At 36.0% G+C, this 22,365-nt stretch overlaps 1 protein-coding gene across 5 annotated transcripts in view; it reads right to left on the reverse strand.

Moving 5' to 3' along the window:
* The window catches only part of DUSP16 (dual specificity phosphatase 16), a 151,994-nt gene that overhangs the window by 54,041 nt on the left and 75,588 nt on the right, over nt 1–22,365 (reverse strand). For 2 of the 5 annotated variants that reach the window (XM_019744716.3, XM_088798040.1), the window contains one exon: nt 15,695–15,819. The exons of 1 other annotated variant lie outside the window; for it this stretch is intronic. The gene's annotated coding sequence lies outside the window, so the exon portion shown is untranslated. Of the gene's footprint in view, nt 1–15,694; nt 15,820–21,899; nt 21,919–22,128; nt 22,287–22,365 lie in introns of those variants that run through there. 2 more of the 5 variants (XM_019744717.3, XM_088798053.1) reach the window with 2 other exon arrangements.

Here is a 22,365-nt window from a genome sequence, read left to right on the forward strand (position 1 = left end):
ATAGTCCTTTGTGAACTGTAACATTCACTGAAAACTCAATACACGGTTAACGGAGGAATATTTTGGCTAATGCAGTAGTTCTGAACCTTGGCTGCCCATTAAAGTCACCTGGGGAATTCTTAAATGACCTGATGTACCTCAGACCAATAAATCAGAATCTCTAGGGAGTGGGACCCAGGCATCGTATTTTTTACACAAACAGGTAGAAGTGGATTCTGTACCTCCTCCCATGGAAGGGTGACAAAGGACAGGCCACTTGGAAGGCAAAGTTTAAGAGGGAGGAAAGGAGAAATTTGGTGACACACATAATACTGTAATTCATCTGACCTTTATTTTGAGGTGTATGTTTTATAATATCTTCTGGAAGTCTGGGGTTCTGAATATATGATCAGGTAATAGATCAAGTTCTCAATGTCACAGTTTCTATAATTCCAATGATACATAAAGGAGCACAACAATTCACTTACGGCACCCAACAAAAGACCACAGATATGCTAGAGCACAGAACCCTATTCTGGCTCAATAAAATAGTTTATGGTTGAAGCAAGCTAGTAGATTCCAATCTTTCTTCACTGCTTTCTAGCTATAGATGTATCAAGAAAAGATCTTTACAGCTTGGCAGGAGTCAAGATAGAGCTCAGTGTTTACCTGTGTAAGAATGCAAGTTAAATACATAGCTCCACCCAGGAATTTCCCATTACTAAGGGCAAATCACCATTACAAGGGCAGACAATCTTTTGTAATTCCTCCCTCTAATCCAATCCTGTATGACTTCATTTAATAAACTGCTGATGGAAACCAAGATTTGGGCTTCCAGCCAAACAACCTATATTACATTAAATAAAGGACATCCTCACCCTTCTCAAGGTTGTACCTGCAATTACTTAAAAAAAAGAAGGTAGCATTTAACTATTGTCAGGAGTTTTTATTCGTAACATGCCTTATTAACACGCAACAAAAGAAACACTAAACAGAGAATGCAGTCTCCCTTGAATAGATCTAACTTGTGGCTCATTAACTTATACAACAGTTTCTAAACATCTATTTTGTTGTGCAAGCCTTTTTGCTCAGGCAGCTTTGGAGGACACAATTTAAGACAATATCACAGAAATAAAATTTGTACACAGATATCTGTTAGGCTCAGTATGATATGAGTGCTATAAGAGTAGGAGAAGGGAAAGCATTTCTAGTGGTGATGTCTGGAAGTCAGCAAGGTGGTAAATCTCACCAACATATATTTACTCTGTAGGCTCTCCTACCCTAACTCCTTAGGGGGCTACAGAATCAGTTTGTATTCACAAATAGCCTCTGGCCAAGGGAAGTCTGGAGGGTGCGGGGACTACACTAGCCAGCAAACTGGTACAGAAACTGGAGGCAACTTCTTTTCAGCCGGACCCTGAAGGCTGGCTGCTTCCTGCCAGGAAACACTTAATACAGATTCATCTTCAGGAGGCAGAGAGGTTGCTGATTCTCACTGTGGCACGGATTTAGCAGAGGGAAAGGTGGGGAAGGGGAAGATAGTTCATCTTCCTTCAGACTCCAGGTACATACAGTCCCCTCTCTGCACACAAACACAAACATAAGGAAGATAAGAATGAAAGGGAGGTACCGGATTCACAACTCTGACAGTCATCTGACAAGACTACACTGACATTATTTCTGCCCGACAGCGTCTCCCCACAAAGTGTAAGCAGGGAAAATAAGAGAGGAACCCTTATTAAAATTAGTCCGTTTTATTGCCTCCCAGTAAGGTAGGCAAAATGCATGGGCTCCCAGGAGCTGGATGAGCTATAGTAGTTGTAGACAGAAGCAGGAGTCTAGACCCATGGTCTATCAGATTTTCAGTCTACAGACTACTTCAAAGTGACAAAACTGCCTGATTCACATTTTCCCAACAATTGTTTCTCTGATTACTCATGATCCATTACAAACCCTAAAGGAAACAATGGCCAAGTAAGTTCTGCAGAGTGCTGTAGTGAGATAGGAAGTCTAGATCAGAATTTAGATACGAATATGAAAAACATGCACACACGAAAACTTGAACAAGAATGTTCATAGCAGCATTATTTATAAAGGCCAGTAAGTCCATCCACTGATGAATGGATATGCAAAATGTTGTATATACACCCATACAATGAAAGATTATTCAGCCATAAAAAAACAATGAATATTGATACCTGCTATAACATTCATAAACTTTGAAAACAATATGCAAAAAGAAGCCAGACACAAAAGGCCATACATTACATGAATTCATCCATATGAAATATCCAAAATAGTCAAATCTATAGCACAGAAAGGAGATTAGTAGTTGACAGAGACAGGATGGAGGTGACGGGGAGTGACTACTAACGTGTACAGGATTTGTGGTGAAAGTGGCAGTTCTGTGGCTATACTAAAAACCACTGATTAGTACACATTCAAATAGTTGTGAATTATATCTCAATTTATTTAAAAGGGTAAATTTTATAGTATGTGAATTAAATCCCAATAAAGTTACTTTTAAAGACAAAGAAAGGCCAAAGAACTATAGCAAAATAAAGGAAAACTGAAAAGATACATGACAAGTAAACGTCATATTTGATCCTCAAACTGGATCCTGTAGTGGAGAGAAAAAATGCTATAAACTATCTTGATGGACGAACTGACAAGATGAGAATAGAAATGGCAGACTGGGTATTAAATCAATGTTAGGTTTCCTGGGTTGACAGCCGTAGTGTAGAATATCCTTATTCTTTGGAGATACACTGAAGTGCTTGGGGATAGAGGACCATGATATGTGCAACTTATTGTAAAATGGAAAAATATATCATGTGCATATGTGACAAGAGAGCAACTGATTAAAGAAAGCAAAAGGAGCAAACTGTTAATAGTAGACGTGGATCTTTTTTTCTGTAACTTTAAAATTCTACTTCAAATAATTTGTCCTATATAAATACTTGCCCAAGCATATGTGAAATATTGTTCACTGAAACATGCTTGTAATTGTAAAAAGTCAGAAACAAACAATCTCAATGTCAATGGATGATAAATGGACTAAGTGTATTACTACATCAATGTAGTATTATTCCATATGGCTGTCTAAAATGAAAGATGTCTGCCTATATGTACGGATACAGAATGGTTTCCAAAAAGGTTCCCTTGTGAAGAACAAAAACCAAAACACAGAGATACAGGAAAAATGGATTTATCCCTAGCAACAAAAGCAATAAAAAACTCAAGAAGCTTAGAAATGTCTTGATTTAGTTAGGAAAGAATTTAAGCCTGTTCTCTGTATTTATTTATGGAGCTAGTTATTTGTATTTGTAGGTACAAATAATTTCCTCTTTTACAACACTGATAACATGAACTTTACTAATGAAAAAAGAAACTTACCATTTTGGATGCCAATCACAACTCAAAATACTTCTTTTAATAAACTTTTTAAAATTCAAATATAACATATATACCAAAAAGCATACAAATCACGAACATACAGCCCAAAGGACGTTTACAAAATTAATATATTCATGTAGGCTGCCATCTTCACCAAGAAATAGAAAATTCCAGAAGTCAGCATCATATACCATCCCATCAACTAATCTCCTTCCCTAAAGGTATCCATGATCCTGACTTCTTACACCAGGTTAGTTTTGCCTGTTTTGAACTCCTTTGTGTCTGAACTCTTTTGCTCAACTTATATTTGAGACTATGTTGTTGTAAACAGCAACAATTTTCCCTGTTCACTGATACATAGCATTTCATTGAAAATACGACAATGTATGTACCCTTTCTTCCACTTAAGGACCCTTTAGGTTGTTTCCAGTTTGGAGTTACTATGAATTGTGCTATGAACATTCTCGTACACGACTTTTAGTTAACATAAGTATACATTTCTGTTGGGTACACACCTAAGAGTGGATTTGTTGGGTCAGAGGCATGATGAGTATTTAGAGCTTTAGTATAAATACTACTAATTTTCCAAAGTAACTGTACCAATTTACTAGTCCACCATCAGTGTTTGACAGTTGCTAGTTGCTCCACATCCTTGCCGACACTTGATATGTTCGAGTTTATTTTGTTACTGTATTTGTTTTGAAATTTTAGCTATTCTGGTCTACTTGTAGTGATAATTCACTGTGGTTTTATTCAGCATACTTTGATGATTAATGTGTTGAGCATCACTAGCAGCTTTTCTAAACTTCCCATTTAGATCTACAATTGGCCTGGAATTTATTTTTGTGTATAATGTGAGGTCAGGGGTCAAATTAGCTTTTTCTGATTTGGATAGGCAATTGATCTAGGATCATTTATTAAAAATATTTTTCTTTCCACATTGCTGTATGTCATCTTAATCATAAGAATGTGTGAATACACACACACACACACACACACACAAGTATATATACTTAGATATATTTATTGCCTGTATGTATGTACGGGCCTGAAATTTTTGTTTATTACCTTAGTTATTCCTGCCATTTGTAGTTCCATATAAATTTTAGAATCAGCTTCTGCAATGGTCTTGGACATCTTTCATTAGATTTAGTCCTAGGTACTTGATATTTTTTTATGCTATTATAAATGTCATCTTAAAATTTCATTTTCTGGTTATTACTATTATAAAAAAATACAGATTTTGTATATTGATGTGGTATCTACGAATATTACTAAATTTACTTTTTTAAAGTATTATTCTTAATTTACATAAAGTAAAATTCACGGTGTACAGTTCCATGAGTTTTGACCAAATGTATAATGTAACCTTCATCACAATCAATATACAGAACAGTTCCATCACCCCCCAAAATTCCCTCATGCCACTCCTTTGTAATCAGCACCTTCTCCCTACCCTCAAACCCTGGCAACCACTGACCTGTTCTCCATATCTATAGTTTTGTTTTTCTAGAATATGACTTATACTGACCCACGCAGTGCATAACCTTTTCAAATTGGTTTCACTCAACATCATGCCTTAAAGACTCATCCATGTTGTTGCACGTATCAGTAGTTTGCTTGTGGGGATGTACCACAGTTTGTATGTTCATTCACCAGTTGTAGGACATTTGGGTTCTTTCTAGTTTTTTTTTTTTTTTTTGGTGACTGTGCATAAAGCTGCATAAACATTTGAGTACAGGTTTCTGCGTGAACACAACTTTCCATTTTTTCTTAAGTAAATAACTAGGAGTAGGACTGGTGAATCCTGTGGTAGTGTCCTTATTTCTTTACAAGAAACTGCCAAAGTGTTTTCTAAGTAGTTTTACCACTTTGCACTTCCACCAGCAACATATGAAAGTTCCATCTGCTCTGCATCCTTAGCAGATCTTGGTATCATATTTGGGAAGTCCTTATTTTTGTTTTTTAGGAGCTTTTTCATCATAAACAGATATTAGATTTTAATAAATCCTTTGTCTGAAAGCACTGAGTCATATGACTTTTCTACTTTTTCAGTTAATGTGATTAATTATATTGATTTTTGAATACTATCAAAACATTTTTATACATACATGCCCTATGTAATTAGAAAAGCTTATTTATTATACAAATTATGATAAAATCTTAAGTTACTCTAATAATAGATAAGAAGCTAAATGGATACGTGAAGTCTAATGGTATTCTAAAAGCTACCACCTAGCCAGAATTGTATGACTTCACTCACATTTCCTAGCAAATCTTTTCCTAAATACAAAGCAGATCAGAGCAATAGCGACCAAATCATGGTCCTAGAGCCATTTGTACCACTCTAATGTTTAATATGTGGATTATGAAGCATCCAAAAGGAAAAAGAATTTCCATTACAAATGATATTGATGTTGAAATATTAACTACACTTTCTAGAAACCATGTAAGTTATATTTTCCATGTAACATACATAAATGAATAATGAAAACATCTGATTGTCTTCTGTACTATAAATTTCTGAAATGCTATCATTTGGAGGGGAATCTTAACACCTTTTTGAGAATGATGACACAAATGAATTCTGGCCTGTAGTTATCATCCATATGTTGGTTTTACCTGTGTCCTGGTGGTTGTATTTTTTTCACAATTAAATTACCAACCTATGATCAGAGAAATGGTGATGAGGAGCCCCCTCAGGGCTTAGATTAATCTTTTGCAATGATATCGCCTGATACAAAATGCATTTCAATCCTTGAGTTGACCGTACAATGTAAGAATAACCTAGGGTGACTCTAAACATTATGATAGCTTCCCACGACACAGTTCTATGAACCTGCCTTAGTGCCCTGCATTACCTCTCCTGTTCACATACCCAGCCATATTTAGTATTTTAGCAAAAGTATTTAGTATTTGATAATGTTCCATCAAGACCTGGCAACAGGCCCGAAAGCCATGTAGGTGCCACAGACAGCCAAACACAAAGACAACGCTAGATATCTTGGGTTCTGTTGCAAGCACTACCAATAACTCCTTTTCTGAGTCACCATTCATATTCCTCACCCATTCCTACTTGCTTTACTGGACTGTGCTTGTTTACTTATTACCTCCTAGAGTACTGTTAGCATTAGAACCATTTAAGTCACAGCACCATATGGCGATAACATAAAACTCCATGTGACTAAGATGAGCTCCCTAAAGACTGGTTATCTGTCACACAGTACGTATAAGATGAAAAAAGATTAAAAAAGTCAAATACTTGAAACCTATAAGTAAGCATATCATAGCAGAGTCACAGTACCCTTCAACCACAACCACCACAATTACATGACTTCTTTCTTTTAATTACTACCATAATAGGTATTGATGGAAGTGAAATGACATCTAAGGATGCTTAACCATGGAGCTGGAAGGACTCTCTAGCCCTGACTTCCTGGTAAACTTTGTGGTAAATTCAGGGGGAGGGATGCTAATAAACAGAGTAGCCATCTTGAAACCGGCCCATCATTTTCCTTCTTTACGTGGGAGCCGGTTGGAGCCCCAAGTTGGAGGTTTGCGTTCCCACACTGCAGTGGTGGTTTTTATTTCTTTTTCCTTTTCCACCCAAATAAACCATTTTTTTTTCCTGTGGATTTATCTGGAGAGTTATTTTTGCCAGTCGACAGTATCACTATGAAAGCCATAGACAGGAAATAAATCAGTTGGGTAATATTTCTTTAAAGCTGGCATTTAACACAAAAATATAACTGGTTTTACAGAAATAAAAATTTAGTGAATTTGAACTAGTTGTTCTATTTGCTCTATGTATTTAAAACAACAAATACACTGTCTAATGAACTTTGGCTTCTATTTCCTCATGACTATGAGGAGCTTTAAAAAAACAAAACAACTGCTGTATATCGCCAGGGCAAAGTACAAGCTCTACCACTCCATGACATACCCAGTGAAGGACCTGTGTATAGCAGCAGTTAAAGAGGCCCAGGATTTGAAGGTTTTGTCATACTATAGAGGAAAATGAGTGAGAATGAAAGTTAGAACACCAAAGATCCAACAGAGCTTTGGTGGAGTGCTTCTTCCCGGCCATCAACAAAGATATCTCAGTCCAGGGTCAGATATTACCAAGGTTCCAAGGAAATTTTAGATGCTAGAGGTCAGCTGGTAAAAGACAATATTCTCAGAACTCAGAATTGTAGAGCTGGAAGACACCTCGGTTATCATCTTGTCCACCTCCCTGGTTCTCTAGGAAATGAGGAGGAAAAGTCAAAGGAAATGGAGAATCAATCCGACGCCTCAAATCTTCTGTGGAGCACAAAGTCCTCAACTAAGCAAGCTGCACTGGTGATGGCGGGAGATGGGCGAGGCGACTGCAGGTAGTATACTCCTCTCCATTTTTTATCCCTGCATTCTATCACACCTGATCTGTGAGTAGTTCTAACTTGCTATTCCTATTTTAAGGATAAATGGCACCTTACAACTCAACAACAAAGAATCAAATAAACAGAGCAAAAAAATCGGCAAAGGGCTTAAACAGACATTTCTCCAAAGATGATATACAAATGGCCAACAAGTATATGAAAAGATGCTCATCATCATTAATCAGAGAAATGCATATTGAAACCACAATGAGATTATCACTTCATACCTGTTAGAATGGCTATTATTAAATGAAAACAATCACACAACTTAGGAAATAACAAGTATTGGCAAGGATATTTGAAATAGGAACACTTGTACACTCTTGGTAGGACTGTAAAATGGTACAACCACTATGCAAAACAGTATGACAGTTCCTTTAAAAGTTAAAAAATAGAACCACTATATGATCCAGCTATTCTACTTCTGGGTATTTATCCAATAGAATTGGAAGTAGGGTCTCCAAGAGATAGTTGTACACCCATGTTCATAGCAGCATTATTCACAATAGCCAAAAGCAACCTAAATGTTCAACAGATGAATAAACAAAATGTGATTATACATATGATAATTCAATATTATTCAGCTTAAAAAGGAAGAAATTCCTGTCAAATGCCACAACATGGATGAACTTTGAGGGCATTATGCTAAGTAAAATAAGTCACAAAAAGACAAACACTATATGATTCCATTTATATAAAGTATCTGAAAGAGTCATCCATAGAAACAGAATGTAGAATGGTGGTTACCAGGGGCTGGGGGAGGGAGAAAAGGGGATTTGTTGTTTAATGTGTATAGTTTCAGATTTGCCAAATGAAAAAGTTCTAAAAGATCTGTTTCACAACAATGTGAATACACTTAACACTACTGAACATTTAAAACAGTTAAAATAATGACTACGTACATTTAAATGGTTAAAATGGTAAATTGTGTGTTATCTGTTTTTACCACAATAAAAAAATGGAAAAAAAAAAGTAAGAAAACTGCAACAGCTCTTACTTTTTCTTGCTGTGTCCCTCACAACCTTTCACACTCGACAAAGGTGCCAAAAGCTACTCCAGGACATGGTCTTCCTTCTCCCAAACAACCCTACAGAAGCACCCAGCTAGCACACTGCCCTTAGAGTGGGCAGGGCAGGTCTACAATCAGAGGAGAGAAAGGGGAAATGGCCAGTACAGAACTTCAGGTAGACTGACCTCCACTTCTAACTGTGACTTTATCCCTCAACCTAGGAGAGCAGAGACTGGTATGTTGGATCCCCAGGTGAAGAACTCCTAGGGCAAAGAATAAGGAATCTTGTATGGTGATCTGCTTAAACCATGAAAAGTAGATCATCAATAAAGAGATGCTGGCCCCAAGTATAAACTCCTTGATAACCAAAGCAACATGTTCTACTTCTTTGCATCCTTTTTAATACCTCACTCTTAGAAGTCACTAGTAAATACTTGTTCATGCTGATTATAATGACATACTGATGACCACTGGCAGAAAGAATGAATCTTCTGTCCAGAAAAAAGCCTACTAGATACAGAAGCCAAAGGGCTTATTTTAATGAATTAAGGTCATTTCTATAACAAAAATATCTACTGATTTCATAACTTTTATTAAAAACTTGTATAAAACAACTTTTTCCTGGCAAGTGGATACCATACTGCCTAGCACTTAGTACTTGGAAATCCCCCCGCCCCCCCGTACTGTATCTCTTTAAACTAACATCGTTAATTACATTCTATAATGAGATAGCCACTGGCAGCATCTAAGATCCTGCCACACAGGTCATTTATTTGCCAGAAAAAAATTGCTTGAGTTTGTCTCTCAGTTGAAACTGCAGAAAAGAGAAGAAGGGGTTTTCCACTGTACATGATTTTTATTGTTGGTTATAAAACCAAGAAGCTATAAAATCAAGCTTCCGGAATATTTACATTAACAAGGCTCTTAGTCATTCACATAATGAAAAATGAAAACAATTGCTTCAATTACATACTTAAAAAGGTTTCAGTAGAAGGACAAGTTTCTGATATTTGGATATTCTGTGGCAATGAAATTAGACACTGCCTCTAAGCTGTTTAAAGCAGCTGTTAAATACATACCATATACACGTTTTATTCTTAAAAACACACCCCAAATTGCAGGTGCCTTTTGGTCCCTTAAATGCCATAGTTAATGGTTATCTCCCAATACTGACCAATCACAGATAAAATGCAGTGGGATACTTCTGTAAGATTTTTGTTGAATATTAGATTAATACTATTTAGGTTAACATTTTAACAGTCTCTTTTATAAAGAAGTGTAATTGATTTATAATTTGTTCAAGTTGGGAATATGATTTTCAACTCACTGTATATCCAGATTCATATAATCTTGACAAGATTCTATGTGAGGAACCAGATCATCACTCTCACGGAAACACAGCTAGAATCCCATTTCAAGGCATTTGAGACATCAAAGATTCTGCCTCATTCAAGTAGTTTAGTTGCTACAGTGCATGAAGAGAATCACTTTCCTTGAGCTGTCCTTTAATTTTATCTAAAGCTAATATGCAATGTGAACACTATTAACAAATAAAAACAAATGCCCAACAAGCAAAAGGGCATGTTCTACCCAGTTTTTAACAATAGTGCTTAAAATGCATCCTGTGTTGGGACAGGGCATTTCCTCAGAACATTGTACTGAGGCTATTTTGATTTATAGACTACACACATATATGCATATGTGCCCCTATTAAAATAAAAATGCAAAAAAATAATAATAATAAAAAAATAAAAATAAAAAAAATAAAAATGCAATCCATTTTCCGTAGAAATGTGGGGCAAAAGTAATATGAGTAACTGCCAAAAAGCCAAAATCTAATTCTAACTTTAACCTTCTAGATCGAGATCTTTATCAGAGATAACGACCCAGCTATCAAGATGACTAAAAAACACCATACATTTTCATAACCTCTCTCTAATCCTGTCCAATTTTTTGATAAATAAAACAATAAAACATGAAATGGTCAGTAGACAGGAAAAAAAGAAGAGAAACAAGAGTTTTAAAACTGGAAGTTACCTCAGAGATTAACTAATACAATATTATTATTTCATAGCTGAGAAATCTGAGACCTAATTACGTATCTCTAAATTAGTTCTACAGCAAATTGGGATACAGGTCTGTGTAATCTTCCACCAAAATAAGAAAGAAAATGGATATGGCCTTTTTTTTTTTAACTTTTATTTATTTTAAGTGTTTATTTCCAGAACCCATCAGCTCCAAGTCAAGCAGTTGTTTCAATCTAGTTGTGGAGGGCACAGCTCACTGTGGCCCATGTGGGGATCAAACCGGCAACCCTGGTGTTAAGGAGCATCGCACTCTAACCAACTGAGCTAACCAATCACCCGGATATGGCGTTTTTTGAGGGGAACATTTAAAACAGTCTCCGGACTAAGGAAAAGATGTTTTAGCAAGTTACTTAATACTCTGTGCTTCCCTTTCTGCATATTTGTGACAGACACACAGTGAGCCCAACAGACATTTCTTCCCCTCTAATTTGCTAGTGGAATCCCAGTTTTTACTGAGCAGCAAGCAATGTGCCTAAACCCAGGAAATGATGAATGTTACACCAACCATGGTAACCACATTCCCCGTAGCCATACACTCACTTCTCCAATCTCTCCTGTGAATGGGGGCAGTTTTGTTCAAGCAAATGACATTGAAGAGAAAATCGAATAAAAGCTTCTGAGAAAGAGTTTACTCTTGGTTAGGGAAGCACAGGAGGAGAGACTGCTTGTTGTGTCCCCTTCCTCCTTCTTGCCTTGAAAGGGGATGTGATACCTAAAGCTGAAGCAGCCATTTTGTGACCTGGTAGAAATAAGTGAACAGGCAAAAGATGGCAAGGTCAACGATTGGAGGAAAACTGGGGACATTGCTGAGCAGCTGAACCAACTCTGAGACCACCAACCTCTAAACTTCTCTGAACCGCATAAATAAATAGCTTATAGTTTAAGACTCTGCTAGTAGCTTTCTGTTAACTACAACTGCAAGCGTCTGAATTTTAAAAAAAAAAAATTTCTGTGGCATGGTATGATTCTCCTGCCGAAGCTCACTCCCATTACAAACATATATTCTACTTATACTACATGCAACCAGTGATAGGATTATACTTCTCCCACATTGTTAATAGAGACCAGTTTAATTACTTTATAGTTATAGTACCTCACCCACAGGGGGTGCCAAAAAAATGTAAAAAACGTATACAGATGGACACTTAGGTCAGCGGTGCTCAAGCAGTAGCTCGCCGTAATGAGAAGTGTCTGGACACTGAGGTAATCACTTTGAGCACCTCTTGTAATTGCAGAAGTCAAACGTGACTTGTATTCATCTTTTGTTATCAGTGTATATTAAGTATTACAATTTTGATACATTTTTCCTTTCTTAAAACGTGTATACATTGTTTTGGCACCCTCCGTATAGGACCTTATTAACATAAATATCATCAGGAGACACCACATAATTTAGAATCATGTTTGTTCTTGATTATTGACTTTGATCCTTCCTTCTACCATCTCAAATCCTTTTTGGAATTAAGTACCACATAAATAACAAACTCATAGATGATATCTGTTTGAACTAAACTCTTTTTCTGTCTCCTTTAATTATAACTACCTATTAGCAAAAAAATAAAGTGTTAAAACTTCATTCTTCAATTTCCAGCCCCAAACCTGGCCCAGTCAGTATTTTCATATCCTGATGCCTGTAACCAAAGCTTAGAGACTTACAAGCACTACACCAAACTCATGGCACTGTTTTCTCCTACTGGTTATAACACAATTTGAATATATTGGTAAGACATAAAAAGACTATCCAGCAGAGTTATTGCAACTATATTTTCGTGGAACTCTTTCACATACATGTTCATCTTCATGACTCATTATCCCCATCGCTGTACTTGCCCGGGCCCGATTCTTCCTGTGTCCAGGGCATAGGAGAACTCAGTTCAACCCAGTCGTCCTGTCTGCTCACAATTGCTTGTCTCTACTCTGTCCACAGCCCAGTTCTGCAGATAGCTGTTCCCATGATCACTAATGTCTATTTCATTTCCCCCTCTTACAAATTTCTTCTAATTTCATGTGTCTTCTATCATTCCCCTCAGCTTCCTCAGAAAAAAAGGTCAACAGCCACCCTAGTTGAAAGGAACAAACAACTACCCTGAGTATCCGTCCTCCTCTCAAGTAGGTTAGTGTCTCTCTCCTGGATCTCTCAAGGGAAAATGGCTGAGTACTCCTGATTTTGAGCACAAATACAAATGAGTAAATATGAACATTATATGTGTATGTGTGTATGTGTATGTGTATGTGTGTGTGTGTGTGTGTGTGTGTGTACATATGTGGGCTCAGTGCTCTTTTAGTTAAAAAAAAAAAAAAAAACGGGGAGCAAATGCTCATTTTTTGTTAAGTTGTAAAGTGCTTTTACCGACTCCACCCTCTGTCTACCCTTTATAGCACTTCTCTTTGATGCTATATGACCTTCCACCCATTACGGTCTCTGGGTCATATGGTTCATCAGACACACTAGCACATCTCCTTCTTCCTTGCAAATTAATCAGTTAAGATAAAAATATTACTTTATTGACATAGATGTGTGTTAGACTGATCTAACAACATATTAGGACACCACACTAGTTTATATCATTTTCAAAGTATGATCCAGAGACCCCTGGGGGGAGGTCCCAGAGAACCTTTCTGGGATCCACAATGTCAAAACTATTTTTTAGTAATACAAAGATATCATCTGTCTTGTTTGCTCATCCTGTCACGAGTATACAACAGTGAATCCAGAGGATACATGGTGTGTGAATGTAATGTATAACTCTGGCAGCTAATGAAACATATGCTTGTATAGTCTTGTGTTTTTCAGAATTTTCTAAGATAGCAAATTTAAGGTATAAGTATGCTATTTTTTCAAAAATTAACTCAGTGTGTTCTCAGTACTTCTATTTCCTAGGGAAAATAATCTTTGATTATATCTGCTATAATCTCCACGACTTCATTATCCTCCAATGAATTCATTGAGAGTTTAAAGAAAAAGAAATTGAATGTTTTAAACACTGACATGATGAGCTCTTTAAAAGATTATTTTTAAATTACTATTTTCAAATTAGAAATAAAAAAGTCACTGAAGCATCACACAGGGTGAATGATCAGATTGCACAGGTTGGAGCAGTGCACACAAGAACTGAGAAATTAGTAAAGGTTTGCATGGTTGACACTGCTGAATGTCTGCTGGATGAAAAGTCAGTAAAAAAAAAATATCACAGCAATGCCACTTACCAATGATGCAGTGTCTCATCAAATTAAAGATTTTACTGCAAACATGAACTACAAGTTAATATCTCGCCTTAAGGATTACTTTTGCTTTATAAGTGGACAAAATAGACGTGGGTAGACTTAGTGTTTTGTTTTTATTACTTCAGTATCCATGCCAACTAACCATCGAAGAAGGTCTTCTTTTATGTGAATACTTGGCAACAAATACAAGTGCTACTGAATGACTCAAAGTATTAAATAACTTTTTGAATCTCGTGATTTATCCTAAAACAACCATGTTGATATCTCTTCTGATGGTACAAAAGCAATGGTGGACAAAATGCTGAAGCTTTAGCATGAATCAAGGCAAGGGTACAAAACTGTACTAGTAATAATTATATACCTCACTATCTATCAAACTTTAAAAAGCCAGTTTCACTTAACAATGCTTTTGATAAAAGGTACAAATATACATTAATTTTATTAAATCTCACTCTTGAGAACTTGGTCTTTTTAACATTCTGTGTGATGAAATGGGAGGTACACAAAAAGCACTCCTGCTACATACCTAATACAATGGTTGTCTAGAGGGAAAGCATTTATGCAATTGAGTTGTGAGCTAACTATACACTTTTTTCATAAAATACCACTTTTGCTTAAAAAAATAACTGGCAAACAATTTATAGTTTATTCAGACCTAGATAGTTAGCAGACATTTTCTCTAAAATGAATAAAGTAAGCCTGACACTTCAAGGAGAAACAGACAAAATCTGTTGCCAATGATAAAATTTGAGCTTTTGAGAAAAATATTAGAATTTTGGAAAATTTAAATTCAACACCAAAATTTGAACCACTTCCAATTTCTTAAAGACTTTTTTGAGGGACTAATGGTCATATTAATGAATAATTTCTTACATACTGGGTAAGCAAATGTGTCAACATATGAAAAATCTGTATAACTCAGTATACCATTATTTTTCAAATGACCAATGTATATTACAAAATCACACACAAAGATCCATTTAAAGTGCATGATGGACCAACAGATTTTTAATGTTACAGTGTACAAAAAATTCAGATATGGTTTGAGTTAACACTGCAACTAACCTTTTAAGAATCTACCACTTGTTGAGTTCTGATGTAACAAAGAATATTCACAATTTCATGAAAAGACATTAAAGTACTCTGCCCTTTTTCAACTATATATCTGGGTATGGCTGGGTTTTCTTCATATACTTCAAATATATCACAACAAACTGAATATAACAGCAGTTGTGAAAATCAGCTGTCTTCTATCAAGCAATACAGTAAAGAGAGACGCAAAAATGTAAATGTCACACTTCTCACAATATTTTTTGTTTTGGAATACATTTTTCATAATAGTATGTTATTTATATTTACCTTTAATGAGTTTTTTTAATGAATAAACCTTTTAAACATTTCTCAGTTTTAATTTCTAATGTGTTAAATATTGATACAGTCCATATAATAAAACATCTTTCTTTGGGTCCTCAATAATTTTCTAAGAGTACAAAAGTGTCCGACACCAAAATGTTTGAAAACCGCTAGTTTATAATACCACAAAAAAGAGCACTTATGTGTGTATATAAGAGAATGGGTACCTGAAAATGAATCAGAAGATCTCAGCTCCAGTTCTAACACCACTTCTTGCTTTGGCATTTGGATAAATTACTTAGTCTAAGGTCTTAGTTTCCTCATATGTAAAATGGGTAACTCATGTCTTGTTCTAAAGATAAAAGACAAAACGTGAAAAAGCAATTTACAAACTACAGGTATATTATTACTACAAGTTCTCAAAGTTAAGAGTTTATAAACTCTTCTTGTGACCATATTTCTACAAAATTCTCCCTTCTTAAAAATTTATTACTAAAAGCAGAACTTACAGAAAATGCAAAGTGGAGATTTTTGATTAGCCAATTAGCTCAAATGTCCAACCACATAATTTTACTGTATTAAATTTCTTCCCTTACAGTTATAATCGTTAATGTATAGTTTAACTAATTATCAGTATTTCTAAATATACACAAAATATAGAAAATAGTAACAAATTCCAATGTACCCATCACCCATCTTCAACAATTATCAAAAATTTGTCAATACTGTTTTATTTCCCATTTGTGTGTGTGTGCGCCTAGCTTGAAGTTTTCTAAAACAAATATTACCTAGGCATGATTTCATTTTGTCTACAGATACTTGCATATGTATCTTTAACATGAGAATTTTTTAATGTAACCATAATACCATTAATATTAAAATTTTATGGTTATAATCCTTAAATACCACCTAATACACACTCCATGTTCTAATTCTTGATTGTCTCAAAAAGAAAAATCTTAGTTTTCAGCTGGTTTGTATCATCAAAATATCATTCTTACCAGTGCATTTTCAAGGAACACAAGATTTTTAGCTAAAGCTAGGAAGAAAGAAGAAATAATACTATCCTTTCTATACCATGTGCAGTTCACCAAACAATGTCAAAAACTATCTTCCTGAGGAATGTGCTTCTCCCCCAACCAAACAACAAAAATAACAAAAGAAACCCACTAAAAAATAGGCCAGACTGGTAACCTTCAGTATTCTGAGTAGTGACCAGAAGAGGACACAGCTTAGCTGCTTGGGAATTAAAGGAGTTGATAGGAAACAACCACATGTCATTTAGGAAAAGATGAGGTCAGGTCAGCCAGGGGTTCAGGCAAGCTGGAGGTGAGCTCAGGGTCCAGGTTCTAGAGTGAGCATACTGCTCAAACATGTCAGATGCCCAAATCTGTTAAGGCAACCAACTCCCCCTTCAGATTTCAACACAAAACTCAATGAATAGTGCTCTAAGCTAGAGATATAATGGAACCACGATCAAAAGTAACAGTTGTGAGAATTTATTCAGCAAACATTTACCAAAAATTGACCCTCCCAGGTGCTATCCTAGGATATGAGTTGTTTGTTTGTTTTAATTTATACAATACAAACAATAAATAGCATACACATACTTACCTACGTATCTCTTTCCAGATTAATTTTAAGGGGAAAAATAGAGGTATTCAATATTAACTACCTTGTTATATACCATTACAATTTATAGTGCATCTTTTCTGTCAATTAGTTTGTCCCACCTCTCACCCACACACTGAAACAAATCTGAGTTCTACTGCCCTTCCTTCCCAAATATTTTTGAAGAGTACACATCACATTAGCTTTTGTCACACACACCACAGACCCCCCCCAGCATTTATACCTACAATTATTTTCTAAATGGAGTATTTAATTTAGAAGAAAATCAAGGGAATGCCAAAGAATTTCCTACCTCCTCTGAAAATTGTTTTCTTTTCCATAGGATTACTCAAGTGCATTAGAATGTACTGTAGATAAAAATTGGTCAAATGCACATAGAAAAATTTTCGAGATTTGGTTCTATAGACACACACAAAATACAGACATACACAAAAGGATTCCTTTTTAGAATCCTTTACCTCAATTTCATCTATAAATTTCTTTTTTTTTTTTTTTTTTTTAAAGATTTTATTGGGGAAGGGGAACAGGACTTTATTGGGGAACAGTGTGTACTTCCAGGCCTTTTTCTGCCAAGTCAAGTTGTTGTCCTTTCAGTCTTAGTTGTGGAGGGCGCAGCTCAGCTCCAGGTCCAGTAGCCATTTTCTAGTTGCAGGGGGCACAGCCCACCATCCCTTGCGGGAGTCGAACTGGCAACCTTGTGGTTGAGAGGACACATTCCAACCAACTGAGTCATCTGGGAGCTCAGTGGCAGCTCAGCTCAAGGTGCTGTGTTCAATTTTAGTTGCAGGGGGCGGAGCCCACCATCCCTTGTGGGACTCAAGGAATTGAACTGGCAACCTTGTGGTTGAGAGCCCACTGGCCCATGTGGGAATCAAACCGGCAGCCTTTAGAGTTAGGAGCATGGAGCTCTAACCACCTGAGCCACCGTGCCGGCCCTATAAATTTAAGTTTAAAACTGCAGAAAGAATGGAGAAGAGGGAGGAACATAATTCTTCAAGAATGCTTGAGAAGTACTTCATAAAAGTGTCCAAAAACAAGAAAATAGTCACAAAGGAATTTTTAGTTCATTGTAAAGGACATCTTCTCAACAACAAAACCTGGCAGTTAAATAACTGCAGTAAGAATCCAGACTTCCCCATTGCAGAACTAATACTTTTGCTTTGGGTTTCTACTATTTGTAGAAAGACAGTAAAAATCGTAAGTTTCAGATAGTATTTCCAGTGAGATCACTAGGTCCTCTACAAACTTTTAAGGAAACATAACTAAGCACACAGAGCCAAACAGTCCCAATTTACCAACCGATTCGTGTACTACTAAGTGGACAAGACCCAGAGAGGTGTCATCCTTTACCCTATTTTACCCATCTAGTAATTAAGCAAATAGCTTACCTACACTGTCTGTACATCTTTTGTGTGCCCTCATACAAGGTACCATCAAAACCGGATGGTGAGGTTGGTTAGAACACGAGCTCTGAACAACAGGGTTACTGGTTCAATTCCCACATGGGCCAGTGAGCTCCGCCCTCCACAACTAGATTGAAGACAATGAGCTGCCTCTGAGCTTCCAGAGGGACGGCTGGATGGCTCAATTGTTTGGAGCGCAAGCTCTTAACCTGGTTCAATTCCCACATGGGATGGTGGGCTGCACCCCCAACCAAAGATTGAAAACATCAACTGGACTTGGAGCTGAGCTGCGCCCTCCACAACTAGATTGAAGGATAACGACTTGGAGCTGATGGGCCCTGGAAAAACACAGTTCCCCAATATTCCCCAATTAAAAAAAAAAATTTTAAGTATATATATATTTTTAAAAAGTGCCTTGAAATTTGGCGTTAACTTTATACTACTATTGTGACTATTGCTCCTAACAGAGAAGCTAACCTAAATATACAGCCAATACAACACAACACTAAGTAAACTGTAAATAAGGATATAAACCTCACTGAAAAACATGAGGTTCTTAGTAAAGGGCAGCAAAAAAAAAATTTTTTTAAATTGTAGATAAATTGTTAATGAGGAGTTAAAAACTCAAAGCTCATATGCTTCAATATAAAAACCATTATGTAGGTTTCTTTAAAAAAACTGGTTAAAGATGAAGTTAATTAATATGTAGACTTCTACTCAAATTGGTTTGGACTGTAAGTAAATATTAAAAAGTTCTATCATTAACATTATCAGGATATCACAGGCAAAATAGGTTATTCACAGAGTAAGTGAGACTTTAACTAACCCTCTATAATTTCCTTGGCCCTGATCATTATTAGTTTCACAAAACTTCACTATTTAACATCACATTTTTCATGTAGTGTTTACTTGTTTATTGTCCTTTTGTCTTTTCCCACTAGAATGTAAGTTCCATAAGGGCAAAAAACTTGTTCTTTTCCACTGCTGCCCAGTTCCTAAAACAGTATCTACCACATAACAGAGAATCCAAATAAATTTAAATTTGCTAAATGAAGAGATGAATGAATGGCCTTATTCTTTGACCTCCCCCACTTCCTTTCCTCCATACACATGTTAACCATCCTTTAAGGCCAGGGTCAAATTCTATTATCTCTATGAAGATTACTTCCCCTAATCCTCCAATCTCTTACTCCTTTAGACCTTGAATTTGGCACTTCCCTGCTGGCGGATAATTGTTTATCTTTGCATATGTACATACCTCCCTTATAATTCTTATAATCCTTATTAAGCGCTCATGTTCCTAATTTTTGGCATCCACCTCAGTACATGTAATTAGTATCCCATCATTATGTTTTGCTTGATTTATATCTGTAGTAAATTCAGAAATCAATGAATAGTTTCACCTTTTTATAACCTATCCCTCCCTTCCCAAAAATTCCACTGAAATTGCAGTGGGTCTCCCTCTATTTTTTAATTTATCTTTGCCAAGTTTTACATTCTCATAATAATTTATGCTCATAATTTACTTTATCTATCCTCCTCCCCCAAGATGAAAATTGTATGTGATAAAAAAATCTTGGACTTTTTGGTGATATCTATTAATGAGGTATCTAACCCCAATCAAGGAGGTGAAGTTTCATTACACTCTTCTTGTTACTGAGGTATTGGAGGGTATTTTTTCCCATTATGCCTTTTTCCTTTCATGCTACGATGTATCCCATTTCTTTCTTTACTGATCATACCCTGGCAAGCTTTTATTATTTCTTTGTACCTGTCTTTGGTAATCTGCCTTAGATCCTTCTTTTTGAGCCACTCCTGTTTCCTCCAGTCATTTGATTAAATTTCAAACTCCCTTTCTTAGTCTGTGGATGAGAATAGCCTCTTCTTAAAGCCTGAGCCTGCTTCTTTAAATCCAGTCAAACGTTCATGAGTCTCAGCCCTTCACATGGCCAACCCTTGATCATCTGGACTAGCGAAATGTATAAAAATATCAGATTATCCACAACACAAGAAAATCAGGAAAAAAATGACATCTGGCTTTGGAATATATCATATGTAGCTTTGGGCAAGATTTACTTTCTTAATTATGTTTTTACTTAAGCCAACATTAGTAACTTTTTTTTTTTATGATGGTAGATATTTGCCTTGGTTTTAAACTTTGATGTAACTTTTTAAAAAAGCCCATCAAACATCAACTGTGCTTTTTCCTATGAAGCCCTTTTAACTAGTTTCCTCAATCTGTTAAAATCTGTCATAAAACCTGGCTTCTTTTCCCCTGATTATTTCCTCCCTTTTCTTGGGTATCTGATCCAAATCAGCTTACCTGTATTAATTTACTTCTTCAATTTAAAGTACCATTTGCTTGAGAACTCAAAGCATTTTAAAAACATACACCCAGTGAAATTTTTAGTCCAAATAACAGGATAGAAAACTCCACGTTTTTCAGATACTCCAGAAAAAGATGGGTTTCTAGGAAACCCATTATACTGGTAATTCCAGAAAATTATATTTAGTAGCATACTATGACAGGTTGAAAAACATGAACATTGGATAGCTATGTAAGTCAGCTTCATCAATATATAATCCCACAGGCCAAAAACTCTATGGAATTAAATTCCCAATACAGGCATTTATAGAAAACAGCATCAAAACAAACTAACACATCAACCTTCTGACCCCAGCCTAAACCCTGTACCCACCTGAGATCTGATTTCAGCCTCACTCCCACAAAAAGAAAAAAACTGAGTTAACAGATCTTCTCTTTTGCCCCCTTTTTAGTTACTGCCATTAAGCTTTTGGCCAAAGAGACCCCTAATCCTCAATATTACACGACTGTTTTTACATTATAGGTACTCAATTATTTTATAACTGAACGTAGGTTTATAGTGCTCCAACCAACTTTTTTTTCATACACTAACTACCATATTGCCAGCAGAATTAAAAATACACTCATTTTTAATTTTTCCCCCATGTGGAACCTTGAGAAGTACAAATCATTTTACCTAAAAACCAACTTTTGGGCTGGTGTAATTTAGCCCAAAATTTTACGTAAGATGTTAACTATTAACCACCCCCCCCCAAAATAGTAACAGCAACCTTCCACAGTCCTCAAACTCATAAATTCCACAACTGTATTTAAAAAAAAAAACAAAAAAACTTTCATTGTGCGTAGTCACATTTTGACTAAAATACCTATACAAGGTCATAAGTTCTTACGGTTTTTAATTTGCTTCTCCAGGTTGCTGCCTTCACCAAATACAGAACTCCACAGATCTCAATTAATTAATTACGGCCTCCCAAGTTGTGTGTGCACCAACATACATGATTCTCAAAGAAAAGTAAATAATTAAAAATTAAATCAACTGTTAATAATTCTTGTTTTCTTTTAAAAATTTACCTTAACTTCAAATATGTTTTTTCTTGATGGAGTTCAAAATAGTATAAATTCTTTGAATAAACAGTTGTCACCTATGTGCATTCTCAATCAGCCCCATAAAATGAGTGGCATTTTTCTGACAAAGTTCCTCAAATAGTAGTCGTAAAGTCTTTCGCGGATGGTAAATTTCACACACACACACACGCGCACACACATACACGCGCGCGCGAAAGAAAGAAAAGAAACATACCTGGTCATTTTCTAAACAGGTTTGATAGGTTTAGTTCCCTTGTTAAGAGCAGAGTATTTACTTATAATCTTTTAAAGCAGAAGTGGCAGCCAGAGCACTGGGTAAATAAAAACTTCAGAGAGTTTTTAAAACCCTGCATCTTAACTCACTTCCCCTTGGTTCAAGGGGACGGCACAGCAAACCCCACGGCAAATGAGATTATGCAACAGGTTTTTCCTCTCCACTTGATTCTTTACA

The sequence above is a fragment of the Rhinolophus sinicus genome, chromosome 1 (genome assembly GCF_057876585.1).
Source record: "Rhinolophus sinicus isolate RSI-liver-muscle chromosome 1, RSI-T2T, whole genome shotgun sequence".
Classification (NCBI taxonomy): domain Eukaryota; kingdom Metazoa; phylum Chordata; class Mammalia; order Chiroptera; family Rhinolophidae; genus Rhinolophus; species Rhinolophus sinicus.